Here is a 21,040-nt window from a genome sequence, read left to right on the forward strand (position 1 = left end):
GCACTGCTATTTAAACATTTACTCAAATTGTTTTTCTCTTCACAGGTTTTAACTACATGGTGGAAATTCAACAGAGCAAGAAATGGACTTGGTCATTCCCATGGTCTAAATGAGGAAAGGCAGATTGGCTTCAGCAAGATCAAGTTGGAAATCAATGTGCCCACATCCACCATATCCCACTTGGTATGGACTATACTGGACTCCACAGAAATTTTTTTTTTAATATTTATTTATTTATTTGGCTACGCAGGGTCTTAGTTGCGGCATGTGGGATCTTCGTTGCCATGTGTGGGATCTTCTTTGTGGCATGTGGGGTCTTTCGTTGCGGCATGCGGGATCTAGTTCCCTGACCAGGGATCGATCCTGGGCCCCGTGCGTTGGGAGCGCAGAGTCTTAACCACTGGACCACAAGGGAAGTCCCCCTAGAAAAATGTTAAAGTGCCACGAAAACAAAAAGTGAAGTTTCTCGAAGAGATCATTCATCCTCTAAGTCTGTCCTTCTGAATACTATTGTTTTCAGTAGTATTAATAAATAATAAATAAAGAGAACTCACAAGTCCTACTGACCCTGGAAAAGTGCACGTTCAGTAGTATTTGAATAGTGAAAAATAAAGCTGTGCGCGTTATCGTTCACTCTCATTCGAAAATGGTTGTTAGTTTTCTTAACCGGAAATGAAACTAAAAATGTCTTTTGTTTCAAAACTCAAAGGAAGATGCTGCTGTTACAACTGTGCTTCTGCACATTTAGAAACTCAAATTATTAAAGGGCATGACAAAGTGGTTAGGAGCAGAGACTGGTGTGTAAATCCCAGCTCTGCCACTTAGAAGCTGTCTGACCTTGGGCAAATTACTCAACTTCTCTGGACCTTGGTTCTCTCTCTCCTCTGTAAAAAGTAGATAATAACAATATCAACCATGTGGGCTTCTCTTAGGAATTAAATGAATTAATATTTTAAAGCATTTATAATAGAACTCGGCACCTGTAAAACACTAAGTGTTTATTAGATAAATAGGCAAATAAACCTATGTGCCAAACCTTTGAAGATAAGGAGAAAATAACGGTGCTTGAATACCAAGGGGAAGCAGGAAGGTTCTCAGAATTACTGTTGCATGACTCATTTAGTGATGTTGCATTTCTCTTCTCTTGACATCAGTACCATAGAAAGCAATCTCATTTTAGAGCAGTTGTCGGAGGTAACACTGAGTACATCAGGGAAAAGGAGGTAATTCAATCACAATGACCCATGTCGTATTTATAAGGAAAGATGCTCAGAGTAGGCAGCTATAAAATTTTAAAGTCAAACTGTAAAAAAATAAAGACCTTCTGATTTTGCATCATGATCCTATTCACAGTATCCAATCGGAGATTTTAAAAGTTTAATAACTGAAATTCACTTATCCACTTCCTTGAAAAATCGGGCCATGTGTATATCAGTCAAAGCATCACTGACATTGCCTAGGGCAGGATTTCTCAGCCTCAGCACCACTGGCATTATGGGTCAGGTAATTCTTTGTTGTTTTCGGGGAGGGGGCTGTCCTGTGCATCCTGGGATATTTAGCAGCATCCCTGGTCTCCACACAATAGATGTCCATGGCAGCCCTCACCTAAATGTGACAATCAAAAATCTCTCCAATATGTGGCCAAATGTTGTCCTTGGAGGGGATGGGAGTGAAAAAGAATTGCTCCTGGTTGAGAATCACGGGCCTAGGGCATCGGTTGAGTATCCATTTCGTATATCTTCCTAAATTCGGATTAGTACATTTCAGTGGTATCTTGTTATGTTGAAGCCAGAAAAATCTGGATTCAAATTGCATATTCTGATTATAAAAAGTCTTGAAGGTTGCTTCCCCATCTCTAAACTAGGCATGGCAATACCTACCTTGCAGAGTGGTAGTAAGGACCACAGAAAATATGTTAGAACCCCCAGTCCAGTGCCTGACGTATATACAGAGGCAGTGAGGGCCCAGGTGGGGGTGAGCATTTCTGTATTGTTATCCCCGTTACTGCTGATGTGCTATCACATCCTCCTCACCATCATGCTCATCAGTCTAATAGGAATGGAAAGTCTCTATTTATACATGCAAATAAAAATATAATAGACACAACTGGTACTTTCATCCCTTTAGCAAACAAGCAACTGGATTTCCTCACAAGCAGATATTTCAATTAAACAACAGAGAAATATATCGTGTAGCAAATGCAGACGAAGAATTATCATGAAGAGGAAAAAGCAAGGCTGGTGGAGGCCTTCCCAACACATGGTCCTTAACAGGTCCTCTTTCCAAAGCCAACACTGGGCACAGAGGGCACCTCGACCCACTTGGTTGTTGCTGTTTTTCTGTGTTGAGTTCACAGTGTGAGGGAAACAGAGCTCCTGATTTTCTGCGCTCTTTGTGAGATTAAGGTCTGTCCAACCAGTCTAGAAAATTTAACCAACTAGCCAACTTTGCAATTCCCCAAACTGCAGGGAATTCAAGGTGGCTAATTGTGACCACTAATCACTCTGTAAGTTAAAGGGCCCGTTTCAAAGAACAGTGAACTTTGGCTAATTAGATAAACACGAATCCAGAATTCCAGACTTCACTTTTATAAAACTAGAGAAAAAGTAGTTAATGCGCACACCATTGCATAAGAAAAGAAAAATCTCACTGCCATCCTTAGAAGGTGGATGCACTATTTCTGCTACAATTACATCACTTTTCGAAAAGTCTTCCCTGGCCTCCCTGAGGTTTGAACTAGCTGAAGGATTATTCACCACCGATTAATGTTAGGGAACTAACAACTGTTCTTGCTTTTCCTTTAAGCCCAACTGAAATTTCACGAGAAGTTGCAAATACAAAATTGTATTAAGAACATCCTATTGATCCTATTTACATATGCTACATCAAAGTATTCAGACATCATAAGCAAATGTGAAATGGGGACCTTCCGATACCCCATAGGTTATGCAAACACCTAACCAGAAAGAACACTTTGAAATTTTTATGGAGCAGGAAAAATTGGAAGTGTATTAATCTAGGCAGTGAAATTGGGCTTTTTGTCATTTTTAATTGCTTGAATTCATAACCTAGTTTTGCTGAATCAAGAATGAGTTGCTATAGCTGACACAAGCTGTTTCAGCATTTTGGGCACATGTGCACACGCGTGCACACACACACACACACAGGGCACACAACTTTTCATATAAACTTTGTATCTATTAATAAAAAAAACACTCTTGAAAACTGTTTGGGAAATTATCGTAACTGAATAATTAACTATAAAGATTTCCAAGTAGAGCACCGTGTGTTAAAAAGCTGACTTTTAAAGACTGCTTTCTTTCTTTTAGTGCCACGCGAACGGGATGGGGGGGTGGGAGCAACAGGAATAGCAAGTCGTCAGGACTGAGATTTTGTCATATATGATTTAATTCAAATAACTTAAAATGCATAATTAAAAAATTCTTCATGCCTTTATCTGCCCCTGTTTACTATTGCTCATGACATATGTAAACACTCAACTCTGCGTGAAAATGAAGGAAAACAGACAGAAGGACAAAGACGTCCACCCACAAATATGTACAAAGATCGAATATGTTATCACATCCTGAAGGTTTCAGATCTACAACCAAATAAAGTCTACGGTGCAAAAATCTTTAAGGGTCCATGTTTTACTTCCCTATTTATTTTTATGTTTGTCGGAAAAATCAACACAGGATGGGGATTAAAGTCTCATAAAAAGACTTTCATTTTAATCCCATTAGAATTACTCTCAAAGAACTTACGGTGATAACTTGAAGACTAACACATGTGACATTTAAAAAATATAGCTAAAAATGAAACATAAATAAAGGTTTAATTAATAATAATAAGGTTTTATTATTATTTCATAAATGTCCTTCCTCTTTTGGACCACGCTCCATTCCTCTGGTCCTGCAACTTTGCTCAAAATGTAATATAAAAATTATAAGTTTAGCCAGAAAACAAGACCAAAACTGTCTTTCACTGGACATTGTAATAGTTATTTGGCTCCAGACTGACTCACCCAACCAGGTTCTCTGTAATTAAACAGAGGAATACATACTCTGATTCTCATGGAATGTTCTCAGAATACGCCCATAGAGTCTCAACATCTCACAGCTATAATTTAGAGGAAGGCAATCGTCACCAAAAGCCCTTTGCCTGAAATCTACTTCAGCTTTTGTGTCATACTTATGGGAGAGAGAAACAAAAATGGAAAAAAGAAATACACTATTTTTGTGATACTTTAAAAAGCTGGCCCATAAGTCAAGGCTGATGGCTATTTCTACTAAGTTTAAGTAAATACAGACTTAAAATGAATCCAGATTCTAAACTAAAGTCAGGTAATGGAGAAAATAGAAGTTTGAGGGGCAAGTTTACAAGAGACCAATGTAAAAATATGCTTAGCCCCATAAAGTTATGAGTCAAAGTGCACGGTTGTAAAAATCTATCACTTGGTGATGACAGAGAAAAGATTCAGCTCTGTTCATGTAAAGTAAAGGCGTTCTCCAGGGGTCTATTTGCTTGGTTAAAATCAAACGACAAGAAAAGTTTGAATATTCACTTTTTAAATAAGATTAGTGTATAATGGATTGCCTGATATTAATTCTTGTATATGAGCAGAGAATACAAAAAAAGAAAAAGAAAAACCAGATGCTGATTATCCTTGAGGGTGCAAAACATTTGTTAAGATAAAAATGTAGTAGGAGAAAATACCTGAAAAATTCTCTGTGTTCCAGGTATGAAAGTAAGAAAAGGCAGAAGGAAAGAAATACAGGTGGATGGGGAGAGAAAGGGGGTTGGAGAGAGAGAAAGAAAGGTGGAAGAAAGGGAGGGGGAGGGGGGAGGAGGAAGGGAGGGAGGGAGGGGGGAGGGAGGGAGGGAGGGAGGAAAAAGAAGGGTGATTAAGAAAGGGCGAGAAGAAACCTTTCCCCATAGGTTATACTTCCTCCAACTCTTCAGAGAAGCAATTTTCTCTTCATAATAATCTGCAAGTATTCTAATACAGAGGAAGCATCAGCGTGTGTGGAGAGTGTGAGTGGGCAGATAGGAGTTGAAAAATCCTGCTTCTTATAAGAAAATCGTGACTGCTGCCCGCATTGCCTGCGAACGGCAGTGGTAAACAGCTGTCACCGACCGACTTTAGTTTACTTACTTGAAGAGCAACCCTCTGCAAACTTAATCACAGCAAACCACAAAGGCAAGTTACTCCGTATCACAAACACATCTACATTCACGCCCCTTTGGATTTCCGAAGATACATTTGGATCAAAAATAGGAACCACAGTTGAGAAAGATTTTACAGTCTTAAACCAGACATTTACTACCCAGCTACCCCCCCCCAAAAGGATTACGCAATCATTTTTGACTTCTTCCATTACAAACCACATTCATTTCCATGTGACCAAAATTAAAGCCATATAAACAATGAGTAAATTATGAAATATCTAAAGATACTCGGAAAGTGACTCTTTTTTTTTTTTAAACTTGGAAAGTGACCCTTTTAAGAGGTAATTTAATGAATATTTCACTAAGACGATTTTGCCAACAAAACTTTTGGATTCAGAATTCCCTCTGGGCCCCTCTTAAGTGGAGGAGGGCCTCATCTCTTGCGTCAACAGAAATAAGTAACACCACCAGCTTCGTCCTAATCTGAAAATAATGGCTAGAGGGATTGGCTGAGACTGAGGCTTCTAGGTGATCCTCCTAGGCTGACAAATGTCGTATTCAACATTTTGCACGTTTTTTAAATGCCTGACAGTTAATTCCATCACTTTGGAAGGCAAGGTACATTTCCCCCATTTGATCTCTCAAGAAGGATGACTCTTGTTTCATTCAATAAAATGGTCCAGAGCCTATTTCTTAAGTCAAAGCCTTTCTGGTTTTGTCAATTTACTCTCTCTTCCCTGGGAATCAAGAAAAGCAGAGGAGATAAGAGTAGCCCAGTGCAACTAGCACAGTAGACACGTCTGCACAAACATGAAATACATCCCCCCCACACACGCACACACATGCCCCCTCGGATCGTGAGCCTGCCAACTTTCCCAATGCACTGCCCATCTGGCCAGTCATTTCAGAAACCTCGCATTTGAAGAAGCGCGCAGCTCTTGCAAAACCCCTGTTAGCCTATTGGGACTTGTACACCGCTTCTTATAAACGCTTATTCATCTCTGGAAGTAAAGTTAAACGGAGCCAATGAGCATGGGCAATGAAGTTCCCCACTAACTTCTACTCGGTCCAGAAAATCCATTCATCTCTGGACTCCCCAGTCGCTCCCAAAGCCCCTCGCCCTCTCCAGGCGATCGGCGCCCCTGGGTGCGCCCCGGGCGCGCCAGAGCCCAGCCTCCCGGGTCCCCGGGGCTGGCCTTACGTACCGTGTCTCATTCACGCGTGGCAAAGGCATCCGCAGCCTTCCATCGCGGCTTCGGTGTGCCCGGCTTCCATCCGCCGCCAAGTCCCTATTCTAATCAGCAGCCCCGGAGGCGCACACGCCGCCACCCTCTCTGCGTGAACGTCGGACAGCGGCTGACGGCGGCTCCTCTGCCACAGGCAGCCCAAAATGTCAATTTGCACACTCCTCCCCCCTTTCGCCCGCCCCTGGTCCCAGTCCCTCTTCCACCCCCTCCCGCGAGTCAGTGGGCTTCAGGAAGCCTCTGCAGACGCTGCCTCCTCCCCATCCGGCTCTCGCTCTCGGTCTCCCCTTCCCTCCCTGACAGTGTTTAGAGCGTCTTCTCTCGTCTTACCTGAAGGGCATCTCCCACGACTGCAATTAGCTGCCAAGATTTCATTGTCGGCTGCAAAGTGCCTCCTGTATCCTCCCTGGGTGAACACTGGAGAAGTCCGAGGCAACAGCAAACGGCAGCCACGTGCTAGCAATGTAAATGACTCCAGTCATCTGTCGTGCGCCGCCGTGCCTGTGCTCGCCCCGGCTGCCTGGCAGCCTGACACTGCCGCCAGCAGGTGCAGAACGCGCTGGGAGAGAGAGCGAGCAGCCCGAGCGCGGAGGCAATCAACGCGGGGACGCACACAAAGGGAGGCCACCGAGGTGTCGAGGACGCTGCTGCGCCCAAGCCCAGCTGCCCGCGCGGCCTTGGCCTCCGCGCCAAAAACACTGGCCAAATTGGACGCCTAATGTTTTTGCAAAGTCTTGCAGCCCCCGGAAGGCGGTGGATGCCGCCCAGGCTGCATGGGTCCCGCCTCCGCGCCTCCCAAAGCGCTTTGCTAAGCACCGAGCTGGCGGCAGTACCTCACTTCTCTCCCCCCCTCTCTCTCCTGCACGTGTCCCCTTCCCTTGTTCTTTCAAGCATTAAATATGTACCACATGACAGAATAGGGCACCTTGCACGGTCCTCCGCGTCCACACTTGACAACCAGTTTTAACTCAGGAGCGGTGAAATGTCTAAAGGCAGGATATAAGCACTTCCAATTACTTACACTACTCCTGCATTATTCAGAACGTCCACGGGACAGTATTTATAACTTCCAATATGCTACTTCACATATAAATACTAGTAAAAGATGGAAGACCCCCACGACTCCCTTCCCCCAGCGCTGCTGATAAGCTTTCCTTGGCGTTTCCTCCCAGAAGCCGTTGTACTTTTTTTTTTTCAGTGGTTAAAGCCTTACGATCTCAATTCTTCTTACACATTATGTAGTAAATGAGGATGCTCTGACGTTTGAGCCTGCTTCGAGGACGAAAATACATATTGTATCCTGTTGAACTTTAGAGACACCTTCTAAAACGTATCTACCTTGGATAATAGTGGAATCAAAGTAAATTTCCTATTTTTTCCCCCAAAGTCCTCATAGATATATGCTGTTTCTTATTAACTGAAATGAGTTACACAAGATTGTAGCTACTCCCAGTTTAGCTATTCCCAGTCTAAGCTGTAGCTTCGGTTAGAGACCAAACAATCTATTGGTTGGAGAAGTGAGTCTTGTTTCTTCTTTTTCTTCACATTCAGAACTGCAAGCTACATGCACCAAGATCGCCTTGCTTCTTCAAGCAATTGTTCATTGAATGGGAAGGATCTAAATGTGTTAGAGAATTTCATACAGATATACTACATTTGATTAACAGTGAAATAATCATTGGTTTCCTGCGTCAACTTCTTGGATAGTTTATTTTTGTTAAAGGCTTTTATATATGGGTAAGTAAATTTTAAAATGCTAATAAATCTTTCAAATATTTATTTTCACATTTATTACAGCTCCACATCTCGCGGCAATATTTCCAGGGTTTTTTTGGAACATGCCAAGTCCTTACATAACCATCACTGATCTCTGTCACACCAGTAACAAAATGAGGAGGGTTTTTTTCCCCTTCTTCTATGCATTAGGGTGTTTTTAATATTGCATTCATATAGTGTTTAACTTGCTCCTTGTGGACTTAAGAAAAGTTTATGTGTGTTTTCTCTGCCTGCTTTTCTTGGGGGCAGTGGCATCGAAGGGATGCTAAGATAACATTAAGTAAAATTTTCTTTCACGGTGAGGATGTAGTGCAAAATACACTACACTCCCTGATTAACAGGTAACTTCTAATGTAACCATATATTATCCTCTGGACATGGTTTCCAACAGCATCAGGTAAAAATGGCAAAAGGTTTCTAGACTTTTGCTTAACCAGAACCCTGTGTAGTTGTAAAGATATACCAATATAAAATATTATTATCACAGCAGAAACTAGCAGTCTCAGTGGAGTAATTTGATTCACAAATCAGTTCACAAAAGCAAGGTTATCTGAAGTTAAGGATGGTGGGGGTGATGGGTGGAAAGAGAGCAAACCCTAATTACAACACCATCGTCCCCGTGTTCCCTGGCACATGTGGCCATTTAATCACAGAGTGTGACAGCCTTGGCAGATGCTGCCCAACCTGGTTATTGATATAAATTGCTATTCTCGTGTGTAAGTGCCCCGGTGAAGAGTTAGAACAATATCTGTACTCACCCAAAGGGACTTAAAGGTCCACACTAGCATCTGTGGTGACAAGACAAGATGGTCCAGAGCTGAGGCTGTTTGCTTGTTGCCGCTCCAAAAGGCAAACAGCAATGGATGAAACCCCCAAACCAAGAATGAGGGACAGTCTCCCTGGGGGGAGGGTGAATTGGTATTGTCCCTCTGGAAACTGATTGATGTCTATTAAAATGCAAAAGGTGCACTCCTCATAACCAAGCAATTCTGCTTCTAATGTCCACCCTGACAAAACGTATGCACAAATATTCATGGATATAACTGTACCACTGCTTGTAATAGGAAAAAAATGAAAAATACCCAATGGCATAAAAATAGGATATACCCTATGATGGAATACTATGTAGCAGTGAAAAGAACTGGCTAAAGCTGTGGGGGAATAATCTATAGCTAGACAGACACACACATGCACAGAGAGTGATGGCGCATCTGTACATACTACATAGCACAACTATATATACTTTCTAGTAAAAATTTTGCTGAGATTAAAAATATACATTTTAGATGATTCATGCACTAGGATACCATTTATAAAGAGAATTCACAAATGAAATAATATTATAGATATTATTATCTGTAGATACGGAAATATCTATGGAGGTATAGAAGAAGAACCAGGACTGGGGCTGACCTATTACAGCCCCAGGGCCAAGTACAGCCACTGCCTGTTTTTGTACAGCCCACTAGCTAAAAATGATTTTTATATTTTAAAGTTTAGAAAAATTGAGACAAATATTTTAGGAAAGAGGAAAAGTAGGAAATTCAAATTTCAGTGTCGATGAGTGAAGTTTTATTGGAACACAGCTATGTCTGTTTATTTACACACTGATGATGACGGCTTTTGCTCTCCAACTGCAGAGCTGAGTGACTGTAACAGAGACACAATGGCCCGCAAAGCCTAAAATATTTACTATCGAGCCTCTTACAGAAAGTTTGCTGTGCTGATCCCTGGCCTAGAAGAATGGCACAAGATGCATAATAGCATTATCTCTGGGGAAAGGGACAGGAGACTCATGTAGATGGCCAAAGTTGAGAGAACTGTAGTTCTCCTTTTAAGAGAACATTTATATATATTGCTTTTATATTTTTATAAAAGGTAATGTGTGTGTTAATATATGTAAAATTTTTAAGATATATATATAAATGCACACATGCATATATACACACAATATAAATATGTTTTCATTGTATGTATATATATGTGTATGTGTATATACACATATGCATATACTTTTTAAAGTTTATATATGTAAAACCTCTTTAAAACCTTTAAAGCTATACATTTATATTTTTATATAAACACAAGTACATATATATACACATACACACACACATATATATGGCGTGTTTTGACTGTAAGAGAATGTGTATTCCATTTTTAAAGTGTATGTGTGCACATGTGTGTGTATATCTACACACATGTAGATACACAGGTATATAGATACACGTACTTGGAAAAAATCATTCAAAATGGCAGTTCTTGGTGGTAGAAATATAGGTGCTTATTATTTTCTTCTTTGCTTTTTCACATATTTGTCTATTTTCCAAAGAGATATAAATATAAGAAAATGGTGGACACCCCTGTCCATGTGAGTGGTGACAACTACCATTGTGCCAATATCATTTTTCTCACCCAGAAACTGCCTTTTCTCTTCAAATGTTGAAAGATAAAATATTTTTTAAAAAGACATCAAGGTTTGGCTTATACTCACCTAACATTTCTGGAAAACTCCAGTATCTAATTGATTCTTCATACGAAAAAAAATTGCTAAGCCTCAATGCACTAAAGATTTTTATAAAAATCAATCTTATCCTTGAAGTAAAATGTGACACAGATTATCCTTTCTGCTAGAATTTATGGTAATGACCTACTGAGATATGCCTCACAATACAGTAATATTACTTCTTTACCAGTTTGAAAATATTTTCCCATAGAAAGGCACAAAGCAGGTTCTATCTGAAAAAAAATAAAATGACATAGCAACCACATTGGTGCTTTGTAGGATCAGAACAGTGGGACCTAACGATTTTCTTCGTCCTGACATCCAATAATCCAACTGCATCAGGAAAGGTGAGCTTAATGAAGCATATTCAGATGGGAGAGCACACGATTTATGGTGGACTTGTTGTGGTTATATTCCTAAATGGATCCCATTAGCTCAACATTGGTTGCCGGTAAATGACCACACTTCCTAATAGATAAATCCATGAATCACCTGGGCATATTTTAGAAGGCTGCTCTATAGAATGGTTCACCTTACAACTTTAAACTAGGACTGGCTGAACGACCTTCTTTAATGAAGCTTAGCAGACTTTCTTTGAGCAAGAAACAGACTTACTGCAACTGAACATCCACTCTTTCTCCTAGAATTTGGCATGTACACATAATTTTATCCTTGAGGTGGCATGTATTAAGCACATCACTGAATTCTTTAACAGCATTACAACAAGCAAGTATTGTTTTCAATGCTTTCTGTAATTATAAAACCAATGTATGCTTACTGTGGAAAGTTTTAAAAAATTGGACAAGCACAGGAAAAAGACGTCGCTCATATTTTACCACTCAAAGAGAGCCATGTGTGATATTTTGTTGCAAACCTGTCCACCTCAGACTTTTTTTTTTTTTTTTTTTTTTGCGGTACACGGGCCTCTCACTGCTGTGGCCTCTCCCGTTGCGGAGCACAGGCTCCGGACGCGCAGGCTAAGCGGCCATGGCTCACGGGCCCAGCCGCTCCATGGCATGTGGGATCTTCCCGGACCGGGGCACGAACCCGCGTCCCCTGCATCGGCAGGCGGACTCTCAACCACTGCGCCACCAGGGAAGCCCCACCTCAGACATTTTTCATTGCACATGCAACTAAAAAATCATAAGCACACAGTAGACACTGCATCATATAAACTGCCTTATACTAGTTTTGTGCTTTGCAAAGTAACATGAAGATTTTCTGCCATAATAAAAAAGAATGATAACATCAATTCTGGTATGCCACTGTGATGCAGGCTTTCTTTTTACTCTACGTTAAATAACACTAAACTGAACATCTTTGTCCATAACGTCATGAGCTTGTCTTCTGTTCCACATATCAGGGTAAATATCTAGAAGTTAAACTGATGAGTCAAAAAGTGGAAACCATTTTTAGCTTTTTAGATGTAAGGAACCAGGATCCTGGACTTTTATACTAATCCATATTCCCAATAGTGGTATAAAAAAGAACCCATCTCGGGCTTCCCTGGTGGCGCAGTGGTTGGGAGTCCGCCTGCCGATGCAGGGGACACGGGTTCGTGCCCCGGTCCGGGAAGATCCCACATGCCGCGGAGCGGCTGGGCCCGTGAGCCATGGCCGCTGAGCCTGCGCACGTCCAGAGCCTGGGCTCCGCGGCGGGAGAGGCCGAGACAGTGAGAGGCCCACGTACCGCAAAAAAAAAAAAGAAGAACCCATCTCACCCTAGGAGCAATTTGCGGCCAACTATTTCCTCTCCCTGGATTGGTTTCCTCTTCCATCCACCTGGCCCAATTGGGCCACCACACTATTGCACACTAAATTAGCATAAAAGAGCTCAAACATCGCAAACAAAGGTGGTAATGGGGAGCAAGTCAAATCTGAGTTTATTTAACCTGAGAGGCTAGTGGCTGCTCATTTTGTCTTAATTGCCTTTTACACTAAAGTCATTGTCAAATTACCTAAACAACAGCTTCTGCACAACTGCAAACTGAAAATTCTTTAAGTGCCTCCTCAAAAGCCTTGGCTCTTGTTTGGCCCAGGGACAAGAAAAGAGTCTCTTTCTTCTTCACTGGGGTCCAGCTTTGGACTATGGGATGTGATTTAAGGGTGGGCGCTCCCGAAAGCAGCCACCATGTGGGCTCTGGGATGAGTCGCTCCTTGACCTGAAGTGTTCAGAATGAAATCTGGATAATAGTCTGTTCTCCCTCCTTCCCTCCCTCCTTTCCTCCCTCCTATCGACAAAGAGAGACTGAATATACAAATGGAAAACAACCAGGCCATAGATACAAATAGAACTCGGACCCCAAATCTTCAGCATTGAGTCCAGGAAACCAACTCACACCTACAGCCAACAGCCCAGGAAGCCACGCTGCTAACTACAAATCACACCTGTAGGAAGTCAGACCACCAGCAATAACAAATCAATTCAGGAAGCCCAACAAAAACCCCTTTAACAATCGGCTCAAAACCAACCTCAGCTTGGTAAGTAATGGACACCTCTCATTTTTGTTCCCACTGCCAACTTAGGACCAACCAGAGAAAACAAAATATGCACCCCTCACCAGGCACAGAAAAGGTCCTGCTACTCCTTGGTCCACCTCCAGCTCCCCCAGGGCAAACCTCCCCCCAGTCAAGGCATCCCTGAAACCTTCTTTTTTCCCCCATATAGAGCTTTCCCACTCTCTGCCCACCTTTGAGCTTCTGCCAAAACACCAGTGGCGTGATGGTGGCTGACTCCCTTGCTATAGCAAGGTTTGTAGATTTTGCTGCTTCTTATTTGGTTGGTCATTGCTTATTTCTACAAAGATTGTTTTCAATACTATGTTAGGTAAACAAGATGGACAAAGTCCTATTCCTCATGGAGCTTACAGTCTATTGGGAAGACAGGCAACAAACAAGAGAATGAGACATTTTAGTAGCAGATTTTATGTAGGAAATAAACCTTGCAATGAAATGGGGGAGTAAATTGGGCAGATGCCGCAGACAAGATACTTGGGTTGCTAGGATTTATTATTAATTTAAAATTATTTATTTATTATATATTATTAATGGTTCAGCTTCCTGCTTTTGTTTTATTCAAAAACTCATTGAGGACAAGCCATCTGATTTGCACTGTCGGGCTACAAAACCTACCAGCAAAGAACCTCAGAGGGGGATGTATGCTCACTAATAACCGGAACACGAAGCAGACAAGTAGGTAGAACCAGGAATAAGATGCAGGTTAAGAACTGCGGGAGCTAAGAGACAGGAGGGGAATTTTTCTTTCAGGTTTTACAAGGTGTTCTGGGGCAGAAGATTAGGGGAGATAGAGATGGGGCTCAAGACATACTACTCCAAAATATGGCATCTTGGCATTTCGAATATTTTAAACAAAAGGAATTTGAGAAATGGCAGGTGCAGGAAGGATTTCCTCTCTGACCTTTCCCTCTGGTCCCTTGAAGCAGGTCATGAGCTGTCAGGTGATAAGTCCTTTTCTCCCAAGATGGAGGGATGGGAGAGGACTCCAAATGAACAGGCTTTGCCAAGTTCCCCTGGTTTTCTACCCTTAGCTCATACCCTTTTGTCCTGTCATTTTTCCCCCATGACTGTCCACTCTTTTATCAAATCTTATATAAAATGCTCAGGCTTCTTCAAGTCCCCATCTCCTTAGGAAGGCCTCTGGTGTCACATAAAACTTACATTAAATAAATGTGTACGCTTTTCTCTTGTTAATCTATCTTCTGTCAGTCCATTATACAGGGCCCCAGTCGGAGAACCTAAGATGGGTAGAAGGAAAGACTTTTCCCCCCTTACAAAGAGGAGGGGGACATATGTTATTTTCGGTATTTCTGTAGGTTACATCAGCAGGGACACGGTAAAGATGGGAGAGGTTTGCTTGGAGATATCCCTACATGATCATGCTGCCTTCTGTAGGATAATTTCCCCTTGAATTGCCTAAACTGGAAATTGGATAAACAGCGTGGAGAACAAAAGGGCATAAAACATTACTGATCACTCTTTGCCTCAAATCCTCTCACCTTACAAAGAAAACAAGGAGATACAACAGAATTACTAATTCCACTGACTTGATTTGGTCTGGTCCCAGGATAGAATGGGGGTAGAAATCTCACATGCTTGAGGGTGTCCTTTAACTTTAGAGTTTAGGGAATGGAAAGGCTGGTCAAATCAGAGTCTTTCCTAGAAAGACTTTTGGAATTGGGAAAGGATGGAGTGGTGAGCTCCAACAGCTGGACTTGGAAGATCGGATAGAGTCTGGTAAGTACGAAAGACCATTGTCTTTCCATAGAGAGGTAAAGAAGTAGAAAGAGGTGATCTCTAAAAAGAACTGGGAGGAAGGAGGGGGAGACAGATAAGCAGAAACAAGAGTCTGTTTGGCCCAGAGGAAGACAGAGATGGGGAGAGTGGTTGCCTTGGTCACCGAAAGCTTTCTTCCTTAGTTCTATATTCCTTCCCTTCCCCTATGTGATTCTGATGCAAGCCAACTTCCCACCAAGTCCCGATGACACTCTCCATCCCTGCTAGCATCTCTAGACACAGTTGGGATTGCACAGGACATGGCCAGCCTGCAAAGGAGTCCCCAGATCCCTTCGCTTTGCAGAAAAGCAAAATACCCCAATGCTGAGATGAATACACCTCTTCCCCGGTCCTCATGATCTTTCATGAAGCATAGCTGGTGGGCCAGCCTGTCGGAAATGCAATTTAAACACTGAGTGCTAAAATAAATATGAATTCTCTGACACTAGAGGTTTGGTTAGTTTAATTTTTTTTTTCCTTTCCAACTGTAAGGATGAAGATGTCTTCCTATCTAAGAATGTCATCAAAAATATAATTGATTGACATTCTTTTAACATTATGTACTCGAATGCCCACTGAATTCCATACGTGAATTCTGAAACCTTTGTCAGGCCTGGAGATACAAAGTTCAATAAGTCTACTGAAGAAGGCAGATACAAACAAATGTTATCATACAAAATAGTGTATAATTACTGGAATAAGTGACACAGAGTAAAGTGTGCTATGTCTCTGCTTGGTAGAGGAAGCTTCTTGCTCTGCCTAAGGGTGGAAGGCAGATTTCAGATAATTCATTAAGATGGTGATGCTTAGATTGGGTTTTAAAGGATACATAAGAGTTTGTTCAACATAGTCATGGGAGAAAGGCATTTTAACCAGAGGAAACAACTTATGCAAAGGAACAGAGGTGTGACTGTGTGAGTTGATGGACAGGGTGAATGTCCAGGCTGGAAAAGCAGGAACAGGTCAGATAATGAAAGGCCTGTATATCATTCTAAGGGGTTTAGACTCCATTCCTCCACAGGAAAGTAGAACTGTCAGTGTCAGAAAAGCCACTCCATTTGGAGTGTGGGAATGGACCACTGGAAGCAGGGAGGTCCATTAAAGACTCTTTTGTTATATTTCAGGCCAAAAGATGATGAGGGTTTGCACAAATGAAGACATGGCAGCGAGGGTATAATGGAAAGGAAGGATTTGGTAAATACTTTATAAATAGAATTGACAGGACTTGTTGAATGACCGGAAGATATATATGGGTAGGGATGACTTAAAAAAAAGAAACTGAAAGAAGCCAAAAAGTCAAGATCAACTCACAGATCTGTTATAAGTTATTGATTGAATGGTGCCACCAATGACCAAGTTCAGAAGCATCAGAAAAAGATTTGGGAAAGATAAAAGGCTCATTTTGGCCACATTGAGTTAGGTGTGGCTATGGAACCTCCAAATGAAACTATCCAAGAGGCAAGTGGACAGATAGGTCTGGGACTCCAGAGAAGCTGAGGACCACCTGGAATTCATGAGCACAGAGAGATGTTGCCATAGACATAGACTATCTTGGAGAAGCAGATAGACCCTGATATTTGATGCTTTTAATGTCCAAGGTAACACATTAGGATACAGTTGCTAATCAAACCCTAAAATACATTTGAATAAAGGTACAGAAGACAGGACTGTGCCATACTTCTGCTTTCCTGTAACAACACAGTCATACACTTAATATCCTTGAGTAGTTTATAACTAGTAAGATGAACTGAGGTGATTAAATCCAAGCACTAACAAACTGTTACTCTAACCATCTGGATCAAACGTTACCTTTTTAACATACTCCTTCTTCTACCCAGGAAACACACAATGGGATACGTTCTCTAAAGCAAACAGCCAGCCCTACCTGGATGCAGGAATTTCAGCTACAGATGATGTCTAAATCAGGTTTTTACATAGGGATATTTAAAGTGAATGACAATAGAATAATAAAGTATTCACTAAACAAATGTCTGTTTGCCAAGCACAAAGTAAATGCTTAATGAGTGTTTGCTAATGACAGGGCTTACTGTGGGTCACGTCTGAGTGAGAAACAGAGCTTTCTTTGGGTTACTCTGCTGTCTAGAATTCACTGGACACCATCAACACTTTATCACTAGTAAGATGGAAGTCATTCACCTGCCAGAAGCTGAGTCCACACGAGACACACCCCAGGACTGTGAGGTTCCCATCTGCTACTCTAGATCTTGATGGGCAGTGGAGGGTTCCCTACTCCCACTCAGGGAGCCTGTGGGATAAGACGGCATTCCAGGATGCAGGCGTGATTCTTTCCACGGGAAGCTCAAAACTCCAATTCTAAGGAGTCACACTGTAATCTCACTCACGGGTTATGCATTCAACTGAACCGTGGGAAGGTAAGGAAACAAAAGAAAGGAAAACCAGGGCTTCCCTGGTGGCGCAGTGGTTGAGAGTCCGCCTGCCGATGCAGGGGACACGGGTTCGTGCCCCGGTCCGGGACGATCCCACATGCCGCGGAGCGGCTGGGCCCGTGAGCCATGGCCGCGGAGCCTGTGCTCCGCAACGGGAGAGGCCACAGCAGTGAGAGGCCCGCGTACCGCAAAAAAAAAAAAAGGAAAACCAATGTGAAGACTGCCAGCATTCCACGGGCATCCCAAGCAAGCATGCATCTGCTGGTGAGGGAGCGTGAAATAGGAGATGTGAATCTGGCCTTTTCCTCCTGGTCCCCAGCACTCTCCCCTCAGAGCAGGTGCAGCCCATCTCACCCAGCACCAGTCTCGTTTTTAAAGCTACATCTTTTCCGCAGAACATGGCCTCTAAAACCAACCAGCGCCTCATCTGTCGCTTAATCAAAGAAGGAAATCCCTTTCAGAGCTGGAGAAAAACTTGGCTGTGTTGATCTCTTTAAGAGGCAATAACATATACACACTACTATATATAACATAGATAACTAATAAGGACCTGCTGTATAGCACAGGAAACTCTACTCAATGTAATGGTCTATATGGGAAAAGAATCTAAAAAAGAGTGGGTATATGTACATGTATAACAGATGCATTCTGCTGTACACCTGAAACTAACACAACATTGTAAATCAACTATACTCCAATTAAAAAAAAAAAAAAGAGGCAATAGGTTAGGCTTCAATTTGAGACCTTTGAAGAGACTGCCCTTAGGGATATTTGACTCTACATCCTGGTCGTAACTTCAGAACTTCACCGGCAGCACGCGAGAGGCAAGGATTTTATTGCTTATTAGGACTTGCTGCTTTAGCCACAGATCTTTGGGTATTACTTTGTCTATTTTCCTCTCTACTTTTCTATATTTTACTCCAGAATGTTCTTTTCTCTTTTCTTGCCCCTCTACTTTCCTTTCTATCAGAGTCTCCAATATCTTCTTAACAAAACTCTGCCCCTGACCTTGACACAGTTGATGTCCAAGTTTAGGTCCTGATGCATGCACTGCATGCTCTTTCTATCTGGAGTTCTTGTTGTTCCCAAGGGTGGAAAAAAATAATAATAATACCCTAGACCAGTTCCAAATCCTGGGACTTCTGTCCATGAGAAAAGTTAGAGGAAGAGGAGGAGACGACTGGCAAGAAAAGAAAAATTACTCCCGTTTAAAAAGTCTTTGCTGAACATTTTAATGTTTTAACAGACACGCAAATAAAACTATTTTGTCTTTGCAAATGCAAACCCCCCCAAGAAAGTCATTTAAGGGCTACTGAACAGATGAGAATTTTTGTGGCAAAATAATTTTCTGTTCGAACTGTTGATAAAACAGAAGGTAGTGTACCAATCACCGTTGGAGTGACAATGATGTGTCACTCATGATTTCTAGAACTTGATGCTGTTTTACATGTCCCACTGCAGATGGTCATGTCCTAAACTATAACTGTGCTCTTTACGAAATCATTTCAGGGGTTGTAAACAAATATTAATTTGTACACAAAGGCAGCGTGGTCCAGTGGTGGGACACAAGTTTAAAGTTGTACCATGAGTTGCAATTCTGAACATTGCAATTCTGCCAGTGTATCTGGGTGACTTACTATACGCCCTTATCTGCTGAAAAATTAGAAACCTAAACTATAGGCCCTTCATAACTAAGATACAGAAGCCAAATAGCCTTCCAATGTTCCCAACTATCCCTACCCGACCTCCACCGTAGTGTGAGAGGGTTGGCTATCTACTTTAGGCAATAAAGAGATACTTCAAAGAAGTATCCCTTTGCAGAGAAGGGCATTAGATGAAGGTGGTCAAATGAACTTCCAGTTCTAAGGTAAATAAGTACTAGGGATATAATGTACATCATGATGACCACAGCTAACACAGCTGTATGGTACATAGGAAAGTTGTTAAGAGGGTACATCCTAAGAGTTCTCAAAACAAGAATTGCTTTTTTTTCCTTTTTTTCTTTCTTTTTACTGTATCTAGGAGGGAAGATGGAGGTTATCTAACCTATTTCACCAATATATGTGAATCAAACCATCAGGCTATATGCCTTCAACTTACCCAGTGATGTATGTCAGTTATTTCTCAATAAACTGGAGAAAAATACCTTAGAAAGATAATCAAAAGGATGAAACTCAGACTGGAGCCTCTTTGGTGCACATTAGGCATTCTTCAGCCCTTGATTTCCCATCCCTGAGAGATTCCTCTCACGGAACCGGAACAGGACCGAGGAGAGATAATATACCCAAACATCTCACAACCAGCAACCATCAGCTTGAATTCACACACGACTAAGTTTGAATTCTGGCTCTGGGAAGTTCTAAGAAATTTGGCGAGTTTATTTAAATCCTCCTGAACACCTGTTTCCCCACCTCTAAAATGGGTTTAATACCAACCCATTCAGATGGTTACTGAGAGGATTATAAAGTTAAATAACATATGTTAAAGTGCCTAGAGAGTAACTGAGATATAGTAGGCATTTCTAAATGTTTGAAAAATAAGCCAATGATGTTATTATGCTCTCAAGAAGATTATAACCACTGATGGTTTTGAATTTTTTTAATCCTTTTTTGGCTGAGCTAAGGATTTCCTAGAAAGTTTAAAGGACACACACACACACACACACACACACACACATATACTCTTGCACCCACAAATATATATATTTCAAGTCTTATTGATATAACAAGGACTCAATTCTAACTTCAGTCTAAATCTGGAATCAGCAAACTTTTTTCCATAAAGGCCCAGATAGTAAATATTTTCTGCTTTGTGGGCCGTAAGGTTTCTGTTGCAACTGCTCAGCTCTATCCTTTTAGCACAAAAGTAACCACAGACAATATGGAAACAACTGAGCATGGCTGTATTCCAATACTGTCATTTAAGGACATACATATATATATATCCAGAGTGAGAAGGCTCTGGTCTGAACGTACATTAAAAGTACAGGTGAGGAGGCTGCCCTTTTACTTTCTATGGAAATTTTAGAAATTGCGTCCTAGGAACCCAAGGACTGAGTCCAACTGCCCAACCCTTTCAGTACAGAAGTGAAAATGATAGGTATCCAGGAAAGGGCGAAATTGAATCCACTGTGTTATCCTGACTCTTATCGGCTCACCTATACAGTTAAAATAAAGAATACTGCCCTTATGTGCAGAAGGTACAGGGAGAGAACCCTTCAGCTCCCTATCAAGTAAAACAAATAAGTAAACAACAACAAAACTCACTGCACTACTTCTCATTTTTCCAAATAACCTACTCAGCCTCATTCTGCAAACATATAAAATATTAGACAACCTCTTTGCTTGGGTAAAATCCTACTCATAAAAAACAGGAGGATAGGGATTAAGAGTAGTCATTGGGGAGGGGGAAGGGTGAGCTGTGACAAAACGAGAGAGAGGCATGGACATATATTCTCTACCAAATGTAAAATAGATAGCTAGTGGGAAGCAGTCGCATAGCACAGGGAGATCAGCTCGGTGCTTTGTGACGGCCTGGAGGGGTGGGATAGGGAGGGTGGGAGGGAGGGAGACGCAAGAGGGAAGAGATATGGGAACATATGTATATGTATAACTGATTCACTTTGTTATAAAGCAGAAACTAACA

General features: G+C 41.7%; 1 pseudogene; it reads right to left on the reverse strand.

The window, feature by feature from the left end:
• Nucleotides 1-6,245: 6,245 nt before the first annotated feature.
• LOC149747418 (uncharacterized) overlaps nt 6,246-21,040 on the reverse strand; it is a 33,240-nt pseudogene continuing 18,445 nt past the window's right edge.

This window comes from Delphinapterus leucas, chromosome 15 (genome assembly GCF_059928025.1).
Source record: "Delphinapterus leucas isolate spDelLeu-1000000601 "Yukka" chromosome 15, BTC_Dleu_Yukka2, whole genome shotgun sequence".
In the NCBI taxonomy this organism is placed as follows: Eukaryota; Metazoa; Chordata; class Mammalia; order Artiodactyla; family Monodontidae; genus Delphinapterus; species Delphinapterus leucas.